Consider the following 17,375-nt stretch of genomic DNA (forward strand, 5'->3'; position numbering starts at 1 on the left):
TTACCAAACAAGGTCACATCATCAGTGCTTGAAGGGAGTAGGGTTTGCAGAGTGAAGGAGAATGAAATGAAAAGGACTATGGGTTCCTTGATGCTCTCTGAGTTTAGTAGTTTTCTTGCAGATGTTTCTTTACCAAATTAGGTCACATCAACTATGTACTGGAGAACCGGTAGCAGAAATGTTGAGTAGTTCGGAGAACCGGTAGTAAAAATTCTGACTGGCCCCTCCCCCATCTATTCTCTGCCTCCCAAGTCCCAGCTGATTGGGAGGAAATGGGGATTTTGCAGTAACCTTCCCCTGGAGTGGGGTGAGAATGGAGATTTTACAGGCCCACCAAGCCACACCCACAGAACCGGTAGTAAAAATGTTGAAACCCACCACTGTCCCGCTGCCTTTAGAAAATTCAAAACATTCTTAAAAATCCATCTCATCCTGGTCACCCCCCCCCTTTTTTTTTTTTTGAACTATTACCATCTGGCAGACGGTACCGGATCATAAAAACATGGACAAATAGGCTGAAAAACAGCTTCTATCTCAGGGCAGTAACTATATTGAATTCTACTGTATTAATGCAATATTAATGCAGTATCAGGGGTTTTCAATTCAGTTGTATAGAATGTGAAGGATGTGTCTTTGTGTTTCATTTTGATAGTTATAATGAACCCTGAAGGTGGCATTTAATTTCGTTGCACGAGGTGCCATGACAATAAACTAAACTAAATGAGAGAGAATGCTTGTGGGAATTCCCTCCCCTTGCGCTAGTGAAACTTCATGCGTGAGCCCAAGTGTTTCTGCTCACATGAGTGAAGCTTGGTGTGCGAGGGGAAAGGCCCACCACTTGTGCAAGGGGAGGTACACAAGCGTTTATGCTTGCTCGTCACTTATTAGGCCCAGTTTCATACAGGCCGCAACCCTGGGGGTTGGGTATCTCTGCTCTACATCACAAGATTGACGAGGACTTGTTATGGCGGACTTGTTATGGTGCGCGGCTCAAAAAAGAAAAAAATAATAAGAAGGTATAACTGCCTGATTTGCAGAAGATTGGCAAGGATTTCTGAGCTCCTTGTTTCGCTAATGCAGCAATAAAACCCGTCTCTTTTATGCACCCACATGTGCCGTATTGCTGAAAGAAGAGCAATAAGAGGTAATTAGAAGTTAATTTTGAGGGTTGGAAGAGACTGTGAATTGGGTTTTGTGTTCTAGTATTCAAAACAAATTCCGAGATTCAGAATGTTGTTAGTTCTCATCTTCCACATTAAGCAACTTTAGTTACAGAATCCCAGGCTACATAAACAGAGGGACAGAATCAAGATCACGTGAAATAATAATAATAATAATAATAATAATAATAATAATAATAATAATAATAATAATATTGGTTGATACCTAGGACGCTGGCAGCAACCCGTATCAACCATTAGCACCAGTCAATGGTATTTGTGATACATTTTTTGAATGTTCAGTTGACTGAGTTTCATGTTTAATGAATAGTAAATAATAACTTTATTGTCATTGTACATCAGGGGTGAAATGCTCCCGGTTCGGACCCAATCTCCCGATCCGGTAGCGATGGCGGAGGGTGGTTCGGAGATCCGGTAGCAAATTACCCTGCCCCTTTCATGCCCAGTGCGATCATCAAAGGCTTTTTTTTTTTTTTTTTTACTTTTAAAAGCATTTTTTTCTCCAACCTCTTCGGCTGAAAAAATGCTTTTAAAAATAAAAGCCTCTGATGATCGCACAGCTTAGCTGGGATCGTCAGAGGCTTTTAAAGGCATTTTTTTTTTCTACAACCTCTTTGGCTGAAGAGGTTGTAGAAAAAAAAATGCCTTTAAAAGCCTCTGACGATCCCAGCTGAGTTACCTGATCGTCAGAGGCTTTTAAAAGCATTTTTTTCTGCAACCTCTTAAAGTTGTAGAAAAAATGCTTTTAAAAGTAAAAAAAAAAAGTTGGCCATGCCCACCCAGTCACATTACCCCCTCCCCACCAAGCCATGCCTACAGAACCGGTACATTTTACATTTCACCACTGTTGTACGCATATACACAATATACCCATACAACGAAATTCACTTAACACCCAAAGACCAGGTCCAACACACATAACAATCACCAAACACCCCCCCCCCCACCCACCACAATTCTCCACCCCTAAATCACCCAAACATCCACACAACAGACCAAGTAATACTGTCCAACAGCTCACTGATGGTGGCCCTTTAGTTCATTGTTGAGTGCAATTATAGCTATGGGATAAGAACTATTCAGAAAACGTGTGGTCCAGGGTTTTAATTGTTATAATACCTAATTATAATACTTTAATATTTATAATACCTTGGTAAGGCCACACTTGGAATCCTGGATCCAGTTTTGGTTGCCACGATGTAAAAAAGATGTGGAGACTCTAGAAAGAGTGCAGAGAAGAGAACAAAGAGGATTAGGGGACTGGAAGCTCAAACATATGAAGAACGCTTGCAGGAACTGGGTATGGCTAGGCCAGGGGTCTGCGACCTTCAACACTCAAAGAGCCATTTGGACCCGTTTCCCACAGAAAAGAAAACACCAGGAGCCACAAAACCTTTCCCATGCCTATTTCTTGAGCAGCCACAAAACTAGATATGTAGTCGAATTAAACGTTCTGTTTTCTTCTGAAACTTTTCTTGGATTTATCCATGGCCTGGCCAATCAGGGGTTGAAAAGCTCAATAAATTGCGTGCTGGCGGGTGTCACACAGTGGTGGTTGTGATACATATTTTGAGTGACAGGGAGCTGCAGCAGAGGGGTGAAAGAGCCACATGCGGCTCCAGAGCCACAGGTTGCTGACCCCTGGGGAGACATGATAGCAGATAGAAGGACTGGGGAGACATAATAGCAGTCTTCCAATATCTCAGGGGCTGCCCCAAAGAAGAGGGAGTCAAGCTATTCTCCAAAGCACCTGAGGGCAGGACAAGAAGCGATGGATGGAAGCTGGTCAAGGAGAGAAGCAACCTAGAACGAAGGAGAAATTTCCTGACAGTGAGGATAATCCATCAGTGGAATGGCTTGTCTTCAGAAATTCATCACTGGAGGCTTTCAAGAAGAGACTGGACAGCCGTTTGTCTGAAATGGTCTAACCTCTCCTGGATGATCAGACAGTTGGACTAGAAGACCTCAGACACATAATTACAATGATCCGTAAGACTGAATTTTCTCTTCTTCCTGCACGGAAGCGTTTTGGAGTTTCTGGAAATCCAAGATAGGATTTCAGGAAGGTAATTCTATCTACTCCTGATTTGACTGATTTGATCTTTCGGATGTTATATGGGTGTGTGGCTCCACGGAGATTAGATTTCAGCTTGACAAATTGATTTGAACAGTCCATTCAAGCTGCCAGGACGCATTGATTTGATTGGATAAAAGCATGTGCAAGAAGTCCTTCAGATCTTCAAATTGATTTTGAAGGCCCCTGATTGGATCTGATGTAGCAAATCGATCTGGTGATCTGACCTAAAGACACGGGAGGTTGAATTATCCTTATGCTGTAAATTCAATATGGGCAGATTGCCCTTAAAGCCAAGCATTGTATCACTCTGCTATCATCTTACTACATTTTAGGGTGTTAATGTTTTTTTTAATCAAGTTATTATTATTATTATTATTATTATTATTATTATTATATTGATACTTATCATTGTGTGAATGGCGCGATGTTTGAGTAGCATGCATTTCAATACATATAAACACATTCCTAATTATTACATTCCATTTTCCTTATTTCATATTATTTACTCCTACCTTTTACACAAAATTTTAATTTTCATATAAATAATAACTAGCATGCAATAACATCAGAGGTGGGTTTCATCAGGTTCTGACCAGTTCTGGAGAACCGGTAGCGAAAATTTTGAGTAGTTCAGAGAACTGGTAGTAAAAATTCTGACTGGCCCCGCCCCCATCTATTCTCTGCCTCCCAAGTCCCAGCTGATCGGGAGGAAATTGGGATTTTGCAGTAACCTTCCCCTGGAGTGGGGTGGGAATGGAGATTTTACGGTATCCTTCCCCTGGAGTGGGAAGGGAATGGAGATTTTACAGTATCCTTCCCCCTGGAGTGGGGTGGGAATGGAGATTTTACAGTATCCTTCCCCCTGGAGTGGGGTGGGAATGGAGATTTTATGGTATCCTTCCCCTGCCATGCCCACCAAGCCACACCCACAGAACCGGTAGTTAAAAAGTTTGAAAACCCACCACTGAGTAACATCTAAACCGATGTGCTTTAGCATCCGTATTATCTTCTGTTATAGTTTCAATAGTATAACCCTTATGAAAAAAAAAAAATACGAAATTGTCCATTTTCTCCTGTACACCATATTTCACCCATTTTTACAACATTCCTCTCCTTTCCTCTTCTTCTTCCTCCCTCTCTTCTCTCCTCCCCTCTCCTTCTCTCTTCTCCCCTCCTTCCTTCTTCTCTCCTTCCCTTTCTCCTTCTCTCCTTCCCCTGTCCCCTCTCTATTTCCCCTCTCTTTTCTTCTCCGCTGTTGATGTTTTCACAGGGTATTTTTTTTTTGTTGATCTTTAGGTCTGTTTCTCATTGTATTATGAGAAGGTATCTCAGCGAATAGGCTACCTTGCGCGATATCCCAAGAAATGACACAATCTTCAAATTCCTAGTGAATGGGAAATGTTTATGGCCAATGCTAAGAAGGGGACCAGCCTCTGAGGAGGTTGTCAAACTGTATGGAGCATTCACAACTTCTGCCTCCAGAAGTTGTGAATGTTCCAACACTGGAAGCTTTTAAGAAGAGGTTGGATGACCATTTGTCTGAAGTGGTGTAGGGTTTCCTGCCTAAGCAGGGGGTTGGACTAGAAGACCTCCATGGTCCCTTCCAACTCTGTTATTCTATTTCTATTCTGTAGAAGATGTCATAACATGTTTTGGATGATCAACATCTTCTCAGCTTTGGGGTGAGTTGACAGCTTCTCTTCTTGACATGGAAAGTCCACTGGCTTGTTCACTAACTGTCTTGGGAACGTCACGGTGTTTCCCCCGTCGACGGTCATGGAAAAGGGGTTCGGTTTTAAATCTAGATTTTAAATGGTTGTTTACATCTGGAGACAAATTTGGTTTGTTTGTTTGTTTGTTTGTTTGTTTGTATATATATATATATATATATATATATATATATATATATATATATATATATATATATATATATATATATATATATATATGCCGCCCTTCTCTGGAGACTCAGGGTGGCTTACAATGCGTTAAGCAATAGCCTTCATACTTTTGTATATTTTATACAAAGTCAGCTTATTGCCCCCACAAACTGGGTCCTCATTTTACCCACCTTAGAAAGGATGGAAGGCTGAGTTGACCTTGAGCCTGGGGAGCATTGAACTCGCAGTAATTGCAGGCAGCTGGATGTTAAATGCTGCCTTAGTAGGAGGCATTAGCCTCCTACGCCACTCAGGCTCCTCTTGAGATCCGAAAACCTTCTGGAGAGCTTTCCGTGGAACCTTTGATAGTCCACTCCTCCAGGCTAACTAAGATTGTAATGAAAAGCAGACACAATTCAAAATCTTTCCAGCTTTCTCTGTCATTTCCTCATGATGGCTTAAGATAGTCCAAATCCTCACCATCTCATTTATCTCTCTCTCTCCCTCTCCCTCTCTCTCTCTCTCTCTCTCTCTCTCTCTCTCTCTCTATCACTATCACTATCACTATCACTATCACTATCACTATCTTTCTCTCTCTCTCTCTCTCTCTCTCTCTCTCTCTCTTAGAACATATAACATAGAATCATAGGGCTGGAAGGGAGTTCAGAGATCTTCTAGTCCAACCCCCTGCTTCAGCAGGAAACCCTATAGCAGGGGTCAGCCACCCGTGGCTCTGGAGCCGCATGTGGCTCTTTTATCCCTTTGCTGAGGCTCCCTGTTGCTGGTTGGCTCCACAATTGATAGGGCTTTCAGTTAGGACAGGTAGAGGAAAAAGGATGCTATGCTAGGAAGAGACTCTATAATGGGGGAACGAGACTTCCGGTCAGCAGAGGAAAAAGGACGCCGTGCTAGGAGAGGAGACTATGATGAGGGAACTGGACTTCCGGTCAGCTCCAGATTGAACGGGGGGCTTCCGGTTAGGACCTTTGTGGGTCTTTGAGTGTTTAAGGTTGCCGACCCCTGCCCAATACCATTTCAGACAAACGGCTGCCCAATCCCTTCTTAAAAACCTTCAGTGACGATGGAGCACTTACAACTTCTGGAGGCAAGTCGTTCCACTGGTTAATTGTTCTCACTGTTAGGAAGTTTCTCCTTCATTCCAGGTTGCTTCTCTCCTTGCTTTGCTTCCATCCGTCGCTTCTTCTCCTGCCCTCAGGTGCTTTGGAGGATAGGTGGACGTGGACCCCATCTTCTCTGTGACCGTCCCTTAAATATTGAAAGACCGTTATCATGTCATCGTTGTCCCCCGTTATCCTTCTCTTCCTTAGACTAGACATACTCTAAAAACTGTATAGCCCTTCTTCACTCGACAACCACACAATGGTGTCAAAATAAGCTGTAAATTGGAGATAGGCCCTCCTGGAACTGAGGCCAAGCCTTCACTTGGCTTTCCATGGTAGACTTGATACCTTCGCAATCTTTGAAGTTGGAACCGAATTTTCCTTCTGATCGCACTGAGGAAAAAGTATTTTGTTTCCTTATGGTTTGGCGAGTTCCTTTTCTTCTTGGTTTCTACATTCAGTTGTTGCTATACAACCTCTCCTTCCCACCTTCCTTCCAGCACTTTCCTTCATTCTGAAGAAAGAAGAAAGTGCGCTTTTCAAATTACTTTCAAACGGAAAAGATGTTTCCCGAAAGGCTCAGAGGTATAGTGCGGTATATTGTTGAGTTTAGTGATGCTACGCTGAAATTTGCCTTGCGTGTCTCCCAAGTTTTTTTTTTTCCTCCCCTGAGAAAAAGTCTTTTTTTCTTCTTCTTTTTTTTTTTTTAAAAAAAAAGCTTATTCTCAAGGTGCTTTAGAATTACTTTCAAATTTCTGCTGGGGATGTTTTTATCGTTGTCTTTATTGCTGAAAGCCTCAAAGGAAGTGGCTGTTCTTTTCACTTAAGACTGTTTCTTTCTCCCTCGTCGGAATGAGATAGTCTGGCTGGCTGTTCACATTTGCCAATTCTAAAATAAAAATAATAATTGCACAGTCGGCCAAATGTTTAGATGGATCTGGACAGAATGATATCTATATTATTATAATAAGGATATTTATATTTTTAGAGGTAGAATAACAAAGAGTTGGAAGGGACCTCGGAGGTCTTCTAGTCCAACTCCCTGCTTAGGCAGGAAACCCTACACCATTTCAAACAAATTGTTGTCCAACATCTTCTTAAAAACTTCCAGTGTTGGAGCATTCACAACTTCTGGAGGCAAGTCGTTCCACTGATGAATTGTTCTCACTGTCAGGAAATTCCTCCTTAGTTCTAACTTGCTTCTCTCCTTGATTAGTTTCCATCCATTGCTTCTTGTCCTGGTTTCAGGTGCTTTGGAGAATAGCTTGACTCCCTCTTCTTTGGGGCAGCCCCTGAGATATTGGAAGACTGCTATCATGTCTCCCGCAGTCCTTCTTTTCGTTACTCAATCCCAGCAACTTTAATAGTCCTTGGCTGGGTCCTTGGTTAGGAGCTGAATTATTAAGTTTCCAGCAGTCTTAGACTGTGAATCTAATCCACACATAATAATAATTTTAGTTATCAATAGCCCTTAGAGAGAGGTTATGTGCCATGAAATGACTTGTTAAAGACTTATATACTGCTTCACATTGCTTTACGGCCCTCTCTAAGTGGTTTGGTGGAGTGTCAGCATATTGCCCCCAACAGTTTGGGATCCTCGTTTTACTGACCTCAGAAGAATGGAAGATTGAGTCAAACTTGAGCCGGTCAGGATCAAACTGCTGGCAGTCAGCAGAGTTAGCCTGAGATATTGCATTGTAACAGTGGTGAAATGTAAAATTTGTTACTATTGGTCCTGTGGGTGTGGCTTGGTGGTGGTGGGGTAATGTGATTGGGTGGGCATGGCCAACTTTTTTTTTTTTTTACTTTTAAAAGCATTTTTTCTACAACCTCTTCGGCAGGGTCTTATTTTGGGGAAAATACAGTACTAAATGTACCCATCTGGCTGACTATCTTAACTGGGGCTTATTTTTGGGGGTAGGGCTTATATTACGAGCAAACTTGAAAAATCATGCTAGGACTTATTTTCCAGTTGGGTCTTATTTGGGGGGAAATACAGTATTAAATGCCTCCGTCTGCTGACAATCTTAACTGGGGCTTATTTTGGGGGGTAGGGCTTATATTACGAGCATCCTGAAAAATCATGCTAGGACTTATTTTCTGGTTGGGTCTTATTTTTGGAGAAACAGGATAATATATATTAATACATTTAATATTTAAATAATAATCATATATTTTAAGAAGGTACTTGGTTGATCCCTAGGACGCTGGCAGCAACCCGTGTCAACCATTAGCACCGGTCAATGGTATTTGTGATACATTTTTAAATGTTCAGTTGACTGAGTTTCATGTTTAATGAATAAAAGAGATAATAATAATAATAATAATAATAATAATAATAATAATAATAAGAAGAAGAAGAAGAAGAAGAAGGAAGGAAAGGAAGGAAGGAAGGAAAGAAAAAAGAAAGAAAGAAAGAAAGAAAGAAGGAAGGAAGGAAGGAAGGAAGGAAGGAAAGAAAGAAAGAAAGAAAGAAAGAAAGAAAGAAAGAAAGAAAGAAAGAAAGAAAGAAAGAAAAAGCATCAGAAGCCAGGGGAGGCTATTCTGTGTGTGCCTCGTGAGCCGTGGGCTCTTCAGTAAAACTGGGTTAAATAAACTATGGCTTAGTACGATATGCTAAATCCATTTAGTGTCTCCATTAGGGAAGAACTTATAATAAAGTAAAATCAAAAACCAATAGAGTAGGATTTCTGGGAAAAATGTACAGGGTGGCAGAATTTTGTCTCTGTCTTAGAAAACAGCCTTTCTCCCCTAAGTCATAATTGGCTGACTAAATAACAGTTAAGGCTGATTTAATTATAATTATAATGAAAGGGTACAGAGAGACATCCCCCCCTTCCTTTTATAGTTTAAAATTACTTATTTCACAGGATTTTTTTTTTAAAAAAAAGCCATTTCATGGCACATAACCTCTCTCTCCTCCCAAAATAGAAAGAATCAGGACATTTTTTTTTAGAAAAAGAGCTGCTAGAAGATATTTACTTAATTCAGAGGGGAAAAAAAATCGTGGTGTCATGTGAAAATGGCTGCATTTATTTCCCATTGTTGTGTGGGATGTTCGCACATTAATTTACAGGCTTTGCACGTCAATAAATGGCCATGCTTAGCCGGGTGATTTAATGGGAGAGTCCACTGGATATGGAGAGAGAGATTTTATGGTGGTCGCTTATAAATGTAATTAATACCTACAGGAGCAACCCTACACGAACAGATCAAGAGATTCTCATTCAGGCTCAAATAGGGTTCCGCCTCCCCCCGAAAAAAATTAAATTTATTAAATTTGCTAATGGACTAACTCCCAGCAACTCTGGGCAACCCACAGTTACTGATGAACACTTCCATTTGAACACTGATGATGTTACCTAGTTGGGTCATGAAATGTTTGCAAGAAAACAACCAAGCTCAGAGATCACCAAGGACCCCACAGTCCTCCTCCTCCCCACCTCCACAAATCCCATTCCCTTCTAGCACTGATGATGTTACCTAGTTGGGTCATGAAACATCTGCAAGAAAACCACCAAGCTCAGAATGCACCAAGGACACCATAGTCACCATCCTCCTCCTTCTCCCAAATTCCCTTCCCTTCTAGCACTGATGATGTTACTTAGTGGGGTCATGAAATGTCGGCAAGAAAACAACCAAGCTCAGAGAGCACCATAGAGCCCAGAGTCCTCCTCCTCTTCCTCTTCCTCCTTCTCCTCCACCACCATCACCCTTCAAACCCCCACTCTTCTAGCACTGAAGTTGTTGCATAGTTGGGTCATGAAACGTCGGCGAGAAAACCATCAAGCTTAGACAGTGCCAAGGACCTCACAGAACACGTCCTTTGCAGCTGATGACTATTTTTTTTTTTTTGAAATAATAATAAAAAATAGAGTAAGCTCATGTGCCAAAATTGCACGCATTGGTTCTCTCCCATCAACTTTTTGCCTAGCGGACTGTATTTGGAGCCCACGTTTCTCTCCAAGGCCTTCTTGGAAGATACAAAAGGAGAGTACTCTTCAATATAGGGCCTGGTGGCTCAGCAGACTAAAAGCATTGTGATTAACACCAGCTGTCTGCAATTACTGTAAGTTCGAATCTCGCCAGGCTCAAGGTTGACTCAGCCTTCCATCCTTTCTAAGGTAGGTGAAATGAGGACCCAGTTTGTGGGGGCAATAAGCTGACTTTGTATAAATATACAAAAGGATGAAGGCTATTATTGCTTAACGCATTGTAAGCCGCCCTGAGTCTCCGGAGAAAGGCAGCATATAAATCAAATTTTTTTAAAAACAAACAAATATTCATACAAGCAATGCATGTTGATTAGATCCTTGCATAGTGTGTGAAGTATGGAGGGGTGCGGTGGTTTAGAGGTGGAGCTCTCGCCTCACAATCAGGAGGTTGTGAGTTCGATCCTAGGTAGAGGCAGATATTTCTTTCTCTGGGCATGATGAGAATATATCTGCTGAACATAACTCTGTATTGGCGTCAGGAAGGGCATCCGGCCAGTAAACCCTCAGCTCCATTCAGTTGCCCAGACTCTCCACCCTGCAAAGGATTATGGGGGTCACTAAAAGACAATGTGTCATCCTCACTAATTGCTCCACTCTACAGTTTCGCACTACAGTGTGTCAGAAGACACTCGGGTTGTAGAGATCACTCCCCTTCAGCCACTCTGGGTTACCGCGGAGATAGCCTTGACAGAGATATGGCTGGAATGTGCTTTCGTTTTGACTGCCACACTGCCTTGCCGCAGCTGCAGAGTTTGTTCTCCCATCCCTCTTGCCTATGGCAACTCAAGAGCAGGCCAGGGATGCTTTGGAAGTTGGCACACTCCTTCTGGCTATGGCAGTAGGTTTCATCACACTAGCAATGAATTTCAGGTCCTCTGAAGTTCCAGAGAAACACCTCGCTGGATTCTTCTTGCATAATACATCACTAGGAAGGAATCAGAGATGGTTCTTTCATGTTAACTGCATTGTGGGAAGTAAGGAGACAAAGGGCATCATCAGGAGGTGGGGTGGGAATGGTCCAAACAAGACAAGAGCAGCATGGTTGAAATCTCGAGAGCAGGAAGATCATATGGAAGAACAGAATAGCCTGTCGGTACGTTGTAGCGCTGATGCTCGATGCGAACTGGATTTTAGTTGCTTGTAGGTCTCAATTCTCCATCGTCAGTTCATTTGCTCACAAGGCATGGGTGTCCTTACTCAGGTGCCAGTTCTTTGGGCCAGGCACCCAGCTGGCATTCTCTTTTTGTGGCTGCTTCAGCTTCCACCATGGCTCGGGAAGGGGAGTAGATGGTCTTGACATGGATCGCTGAGCCAGCTCCTGTGGTTCCCTCCATGGTTTTCTTGTCCTCCTCCATCTTCCCTGAGTCTTTGGGTTGACGTTCTGGGTTCAGGACCCTGGACAGCATCCTGGTATTTGGGGAGCTGGCTGACTTTTTTTAAAAGGAGATTCAGGTTAATGTCAGGGTTCCAAGTAACACCCCCAATGAAAGAAGACTCCGAGGTTTGAAGTTCCTCAAAGTTTCATTTTATTAGAGATGTCATATTGGCACATTTGGGAAAACCCGAATCTGAAAGCTTCCAGGTTTTCCCCACCCAAAGGAAAGTCCAAATCCCTTCCCCCTGCACCCAAGGTGCTTTTTTCCTTGAAGATATTTCACTTCTCATCCAAGAAGCTTCTTCAGTTCTGACTGGACTTTCTTTGTTTTTATTTATTATTTATTTATTGGTTCGATTTATTTATTGGTTCGATTTATATGCCGCCCTTCTCCGGAGACTCAGGGCAGCTTACAATGAGTTAAGCAATAGCCTTCATACTTTTGTATATACCTGCTTAGTAGGGCTTTTGACCCCACCCTAAGCAGTGTTCTTTTATATACAAAGTCAGCTTATTGCCCCCACAATCTGGGTCCTCATTTTACCTATCTCGAAAGGATGGAAGGCTGAGTCAACCTTGAGCCTGGTTCAAAAAAGGTTGAACCTTTTTCGTTGAAGACGTTTTGCTTCTGATCCAAGCAGCTTCTTCAGTTCTGACTGGACTTCCTTTGTTTTTCCTTGAAGATGTTTCACTTCTCATCCAAGAAGCTTCGTCAGTTCTGATTGGACTTTCTTTGTTTTTCCTTGATGATGTTTCGCATTTGGAACATTTTCTGGGAAGGTTAACTTAAGCCTCACGTGGTTATTCAACTGATACCACTGATATACTTGATTGCCTTAACAACATCCTCAATATGCAAAGGAGGTTTGTCAAGATAATTAATTCAGGCTCCTAATGAGAGATATGAAGATTTACTTTCCTGCACAACTTCCTATCTCGACCCGATAAGAATAGCATGGATTTTCTAATCTTGCCGAGAATATGCGAGTGGGGAGAACTTGAAGTGTCCTCGAGGGGGAAAAGCCGAGAGAAGAGTTGAACCGACAGAGAGAACCATTAGGGGGAAAAAAAATAGGAATGATTTGAGTCATGACATCAAACAAAGCTGCTGAAGGCAAATCCCTTGCCTTCTTTCTGGAAATTGCTGTTGTATATTCATCGGATAACTTAGGCCTAGGAGGTCTACGGTAGGGAGTAGCTGGTGCCTCTAAGATTTGCTTGAATGAAGGAGAAGAAGATGCTCTCCTTAATTCAAAACAGTTTGCTCCTTACAGGTAGTTCTCAACTTAACACCACCATTCAAAGTTACAATGGAAAAAGTGATTTAGGACCAGATTCAGCCGGTTCGGGCCGATTCGAGCAAATCGTTAGCAGAAATTTTGAGTTCGAATTTTTTCGTTCGGAGAACTGGCAAATATCACTTCTGGCTGGCCCTGCCCCTGCCCTGCTCGCTCGCTGCTGGCCCCGCCTGCCCGTCCCACCCCACCCCACTCCGTCACTCCTCATCTCGCCTCCCCCGGCATAGTTAGGACCGTTTTTCACGCTCGCAACAGTTGCAGCATCTCCATGGTCACATAATGCAAATTTGGATGCAAGGAAACTGGCATGAACTTATGTCGGTTGCAGTGTCCCTGGGTCACGTCATCCCCTTCTGCGACCTCCTGACGAGCAAAGTTGATGGGAAACCCAGATTCGCTTAACGACTGTGTTGCTCACTTAGCAACTGCAGTAAACAACGGGGGGCAAGAAAGGTGGGAAAAGGGGGCCAAGCTACACTTAACAACCGTCTCGTTTAGCAACGGAAATGTTGGGCTCAATTGTGGTTGTAAATCAAGGATTATCTGTACTGTCTCCTAACGAAATTTTAGCCCAGTGGCAATCTTCTCTAGTCTCGGTGTTCCCGCTTAGGGTTGTCCAAAAAACTCTACCAACTTAGCTTGGATGCCTGGAGACGAATATTGCTCTAGAGCGGCTCTAACCGCAGGCCCCATTTTGGGAAAGGCTGCTATAATGGTTATTCTTGGAGACAGGCCTTTCCCAGCAGACGGATCTGCAGCAGACAGGAAGGCACCACCAGAAAGGTGAAATCAATTACAGTTCTCTTGATTTTTACTTAAGATGTTTATCCTCTGCACTTCGGCCTGAAAGAACTTTCAAGTAATGAAAGTAAAGAACTTTCAAGTAATTAAAGTTTCAGTATCTGCCATATGTGTGTGTGTGTGTGTGTGTGTGTGTGTACAGGTGGAAGGGGGGAGGGAGGAGGAGGGGGAAGAGGAGGATGGATTCCAGGGTCCTTGGTGGTCTTTGAGCTTGGTTGCTACTTGGCAGGGGGAGGAGGAAGAGGAGGAGGAGGAGGAGGAGGAGAAGGAGGGGGATGGATTCTAGGGTCCTTAGTGCTCTTTGAGCTTGGTTGGTACTTGGCAGACATTTCATGACCCAACTGGGTAACTTCATCAGTGCTGGAAGGGGGGGAGGAGGAGGAAGAGGAGGGAGAAGGTGGAGGAGGAGGAGGAGGAGAGGGAGGAGGAGGAGGAGGATGGACTCTAGGGTCCTTGGTGCTCTTTGAGCTTGGTTGCTACTTGGCAGACATTTCATGACCCAACTGGGTAACTTCATCAGGGCTGGAAGGGGGGAGAAGGAGGAGGAGGAGGAGGAATGAAGACAGAAAAGGAAGACAAAATAAGGTTGACATCAGCTCTTAATAATTGGGGGTTTCTATCATGCAATTTTTTCATGGGATTGAGTTTCTCAAAGCAATCCAGATTTTTTAAAAAAATTAAAACATATCTTAACCCCTGGGAACTATTTGGGATCTTCTACTTTGCTTTCTGTTTAGCTCCCAAAGTTCAGCCAAACCTCATTTGATAATTGATATTTTTTTGGGAGGCATGGGTAGATTTACGCTGACCAATTTTCTGCCAATCAAGAATATTATTGGGTGACCGGCTCTCTTAATGTTCCCACTGTTGGCAGCCGTAAATTGCCTTGAGGATTACCCCTTCGCAGAGTGCATGTTTCACAACGGCGTAAATATTAAGATTAAATTACTCTCCCCTTCCTCCAAATGATGGATGCTACTCTTAAGAGGTGGTCCATTCACACGTTTGAGCTTGGAAGCCATGTGTCATTTTTGGCAGGGGTCAAAGTTGGTTTCCCCATATGTTTTGCTTCATGGAACTTCGCTCTGAGTCACCAGTTTTTGCCATCAAACGTTGACGGAAAGTGTGATCATCGCAAGGGAGTTATTCATGGCAGTTGGGTAAATCTTTAGAGGATTGGAAGCTGAGCGGACAGGATCATAGCACACTGATATTTCTAGACCCGATGAAAAACGCGTGAATTAAGAGCTCCTAACTGCATTTCAAAGTTCAGCGGCAGTACGAGTGGAATTTCACTCATTCTAACAGCTCAAGAGAGGCAAGCTGTGAAAAGGTTCGTCATTCGAAGTTTTGTGAAGGATGGAGATGTGGTTTCTTTGACAGGGTTTAAAAAAAATCGCCGTAAAGATTGCTCCCTGAATTGATCCCAAGATAGGCGCGTTGACAGCTTCGGAACCAGGAGTGGGCTGCTGGGGGTTCGCACGGGTTCGGGAGAACCTCTAGCTAAGATTCTGTGCAGCTTTGGAACCAGGGATGGGTTGCTGGGGGTTTGCAAGGGTTCGGAGAACCCCCAAATCCCATTCCTGGCTGAGCCCGCCCACCCCACCCCTTCCCTCCCAGGAGTCCCCACAAGGCCCGTTTTGGATGCAGGTAATTGCAGGGTGCGTGTGGAGGCTCGGGGAGGGCAAAAAATGGGCCTACTGGAAGTTTGGGAAGGCTGGAAATGGACCCATTTCCGGCCTCCAGAGGGCCTCTGGAGCCTGGGGAGGCTGTTTTCGCCCTCCGGGAGGCTCGACAAAAGCCTCTGGAGCCTGGGGAGGGCAAAAATGCCCCCCCGGGCATGGTGCAGGAGGTTGACTAGACCACGCCCACCATGCCCATGCCCAACCAGCAACCGGGCAGAGAACCCCTTGCTAAAATTTTTGAAGCCCACCCCTGTTGGGAACTAGAGGAACAAGACAGCAACGTCGAAGAAGCGGTGTGGACCGAAGCAACTCGGTCCAGGCGGAGACATTGATGGCGGTGTAACGTTGTCGATGTAGGGTTTGTGAAACCGGACATAGTCATGTGAGATAAACAAGTGGTTTGGAAAACTGAGAAAGAGAGATGAATTTGACACGGGGAGGGGATGAAGGATGGAACGGGGAGACAAGGGTGCAGAATGGAGAAGACAATCTGCCATGGATCGTCCCGTTATCATCTAGCAGGATGGTGGTGATGCGGTCCTGAATGGCAATTCTCTTAGCCAACTGACAGGATCTGAACAAATGCTGTAGGAATATTCGTTAGCTAAGGACTTTAAATGTGTTATGCTGCTGGTGAAGTGATGCTTTGTCTATGGGTAAAATTTCAGGTGATGCCTTGGTATTAAGTCAAGATCAAAGAGTCAATGGTGGGCTTGTTGTGCCTCTCTCCTTCCTTCCTTCCTTCCTTCCTTCCTTCCTTCCTTCCTTCCTTCCTTCCTTCCTTCCTTCCTTCTTTCCTTCCTTCATCCCCTCTCTCTCTCTTTGCCTTCCTTCCTTCCCTCCTTCTTTCTCCCTGCCTCCCTTTCTTCCTTCTTTCTCCCTTCCTCCCCTCTCCTCTCCCTCCTTCCTTCCCTCCTTCCCTCTCTCTTTGCCTTCTTTCCTCCCTCCCTCCCTTCATCCCTTCTCCCTCTCTTTGCCTTCCTTCCTTCCATCTCCCTCCCTCCTTCTCTCTTTGCCTTCCTTCCGTCTCCCTCCCTCCCTTCTTTCTCCCTCCCTCCCTCTCTTTTTCTGCCTTCCTTCTTTCTGTCTCCCTCCCTTCTTTCTCCCTCCCTTCCCTCCCTCTCTCTTTGCCTTCCTTCCTCCCTCCCTCCTGCCCCTTTCCTTCCTTCCTTCCTTCCTTTCTTCCTTCCTTCTTTCCCTCTCTCTTTGCCTTCCTCCCTCCCTCCCTTCCTGATCTGTCTAAACCACCCATCTTTTTATGTGTCGTGTGAGAGTGAGAGTGTGTATCCCAACAGACCCGCCTATTATGGAGAGAGAGAGAGAGAGATAAAGGTCAGTGGGAAAGAAACAAGGAGTGAGTCAAGTGGGTGGGAGAAATAAAGATGTTATTTGGAAATTCTGGCTCTGTAATACACCCAGCGCATGGGGGTGGAGCGTCTGCCCAAGGGAGAATATCTTTTGAAAATATCTGTTGAGAAAATCTCATCATGGCAAAATGTGCCTGCAATACAAGAATGCCTATCCTCGGAGAAATATTTATTAGAGTTGTCTGGAGATGAAGAATAGAAAAGGAAGAAGGAGAAAAGGAAGAAGAAGGCTGGGTTCTTTCTGCTGGGTTTTGCCCAGGGGAAGATGGAGCCATCAGTACAGAAAAGCAAGACTACATGGCCCCCAGCCCCTTAAATCTGCCAACAGGGTGGGATATCCCTTCTCTATTTCTGGAACTATCCAGTGAAAGTCACATCAAATCTATTCTCTGTGGGAACATTATTGCCCAGTCAGCATTTCCAAAAGTCTGTTATTTGGCTTGGATTCTCTGATTCTAATAATGATAAATCGTGATACTTATGGTTGACATTGATGATGAACCCCCCGATCATCCCCTCCTCTGCCTCCTCCTTCTTTTCCACTACTTCTTCTAGCACTGATGATGTTACCTAGTTGGGTAATGAAACATCTGCA

At 43.9% G+C, this 17,375-nt stretch overlaps 1 protein-coding gene across 2 annotated transcripts in view; it reads left to right on the forward strand.

Moving 5' to 3' along the window:
- Positions 1 to 17,375, forward strand: part of BRINP1 (BMP/retinoic acid inducible neural specific 1) — an 87,675-nt gene that overhangs the window by 37,738 nt on the left and 32,562 nt on the right. The gene's annotated exons all lie outside the window — the stretch shown is intronic.

This window comes from Pantherophis guttatus, chromosome 16 (genome assembly GCF_059756535.1).
Source record: "Pantherophis guttatus breed Tessera chromosome 16, ASM5975653v1, whole genome shotgun sequence".
Classification (NCBI taxonomy): domain Eukaryota; kingdom Metazoa; phylum Chordata; class Lepidosauria; order Squamata; family Colubridae; genus Pantherophis; species Pantherophis guttatus.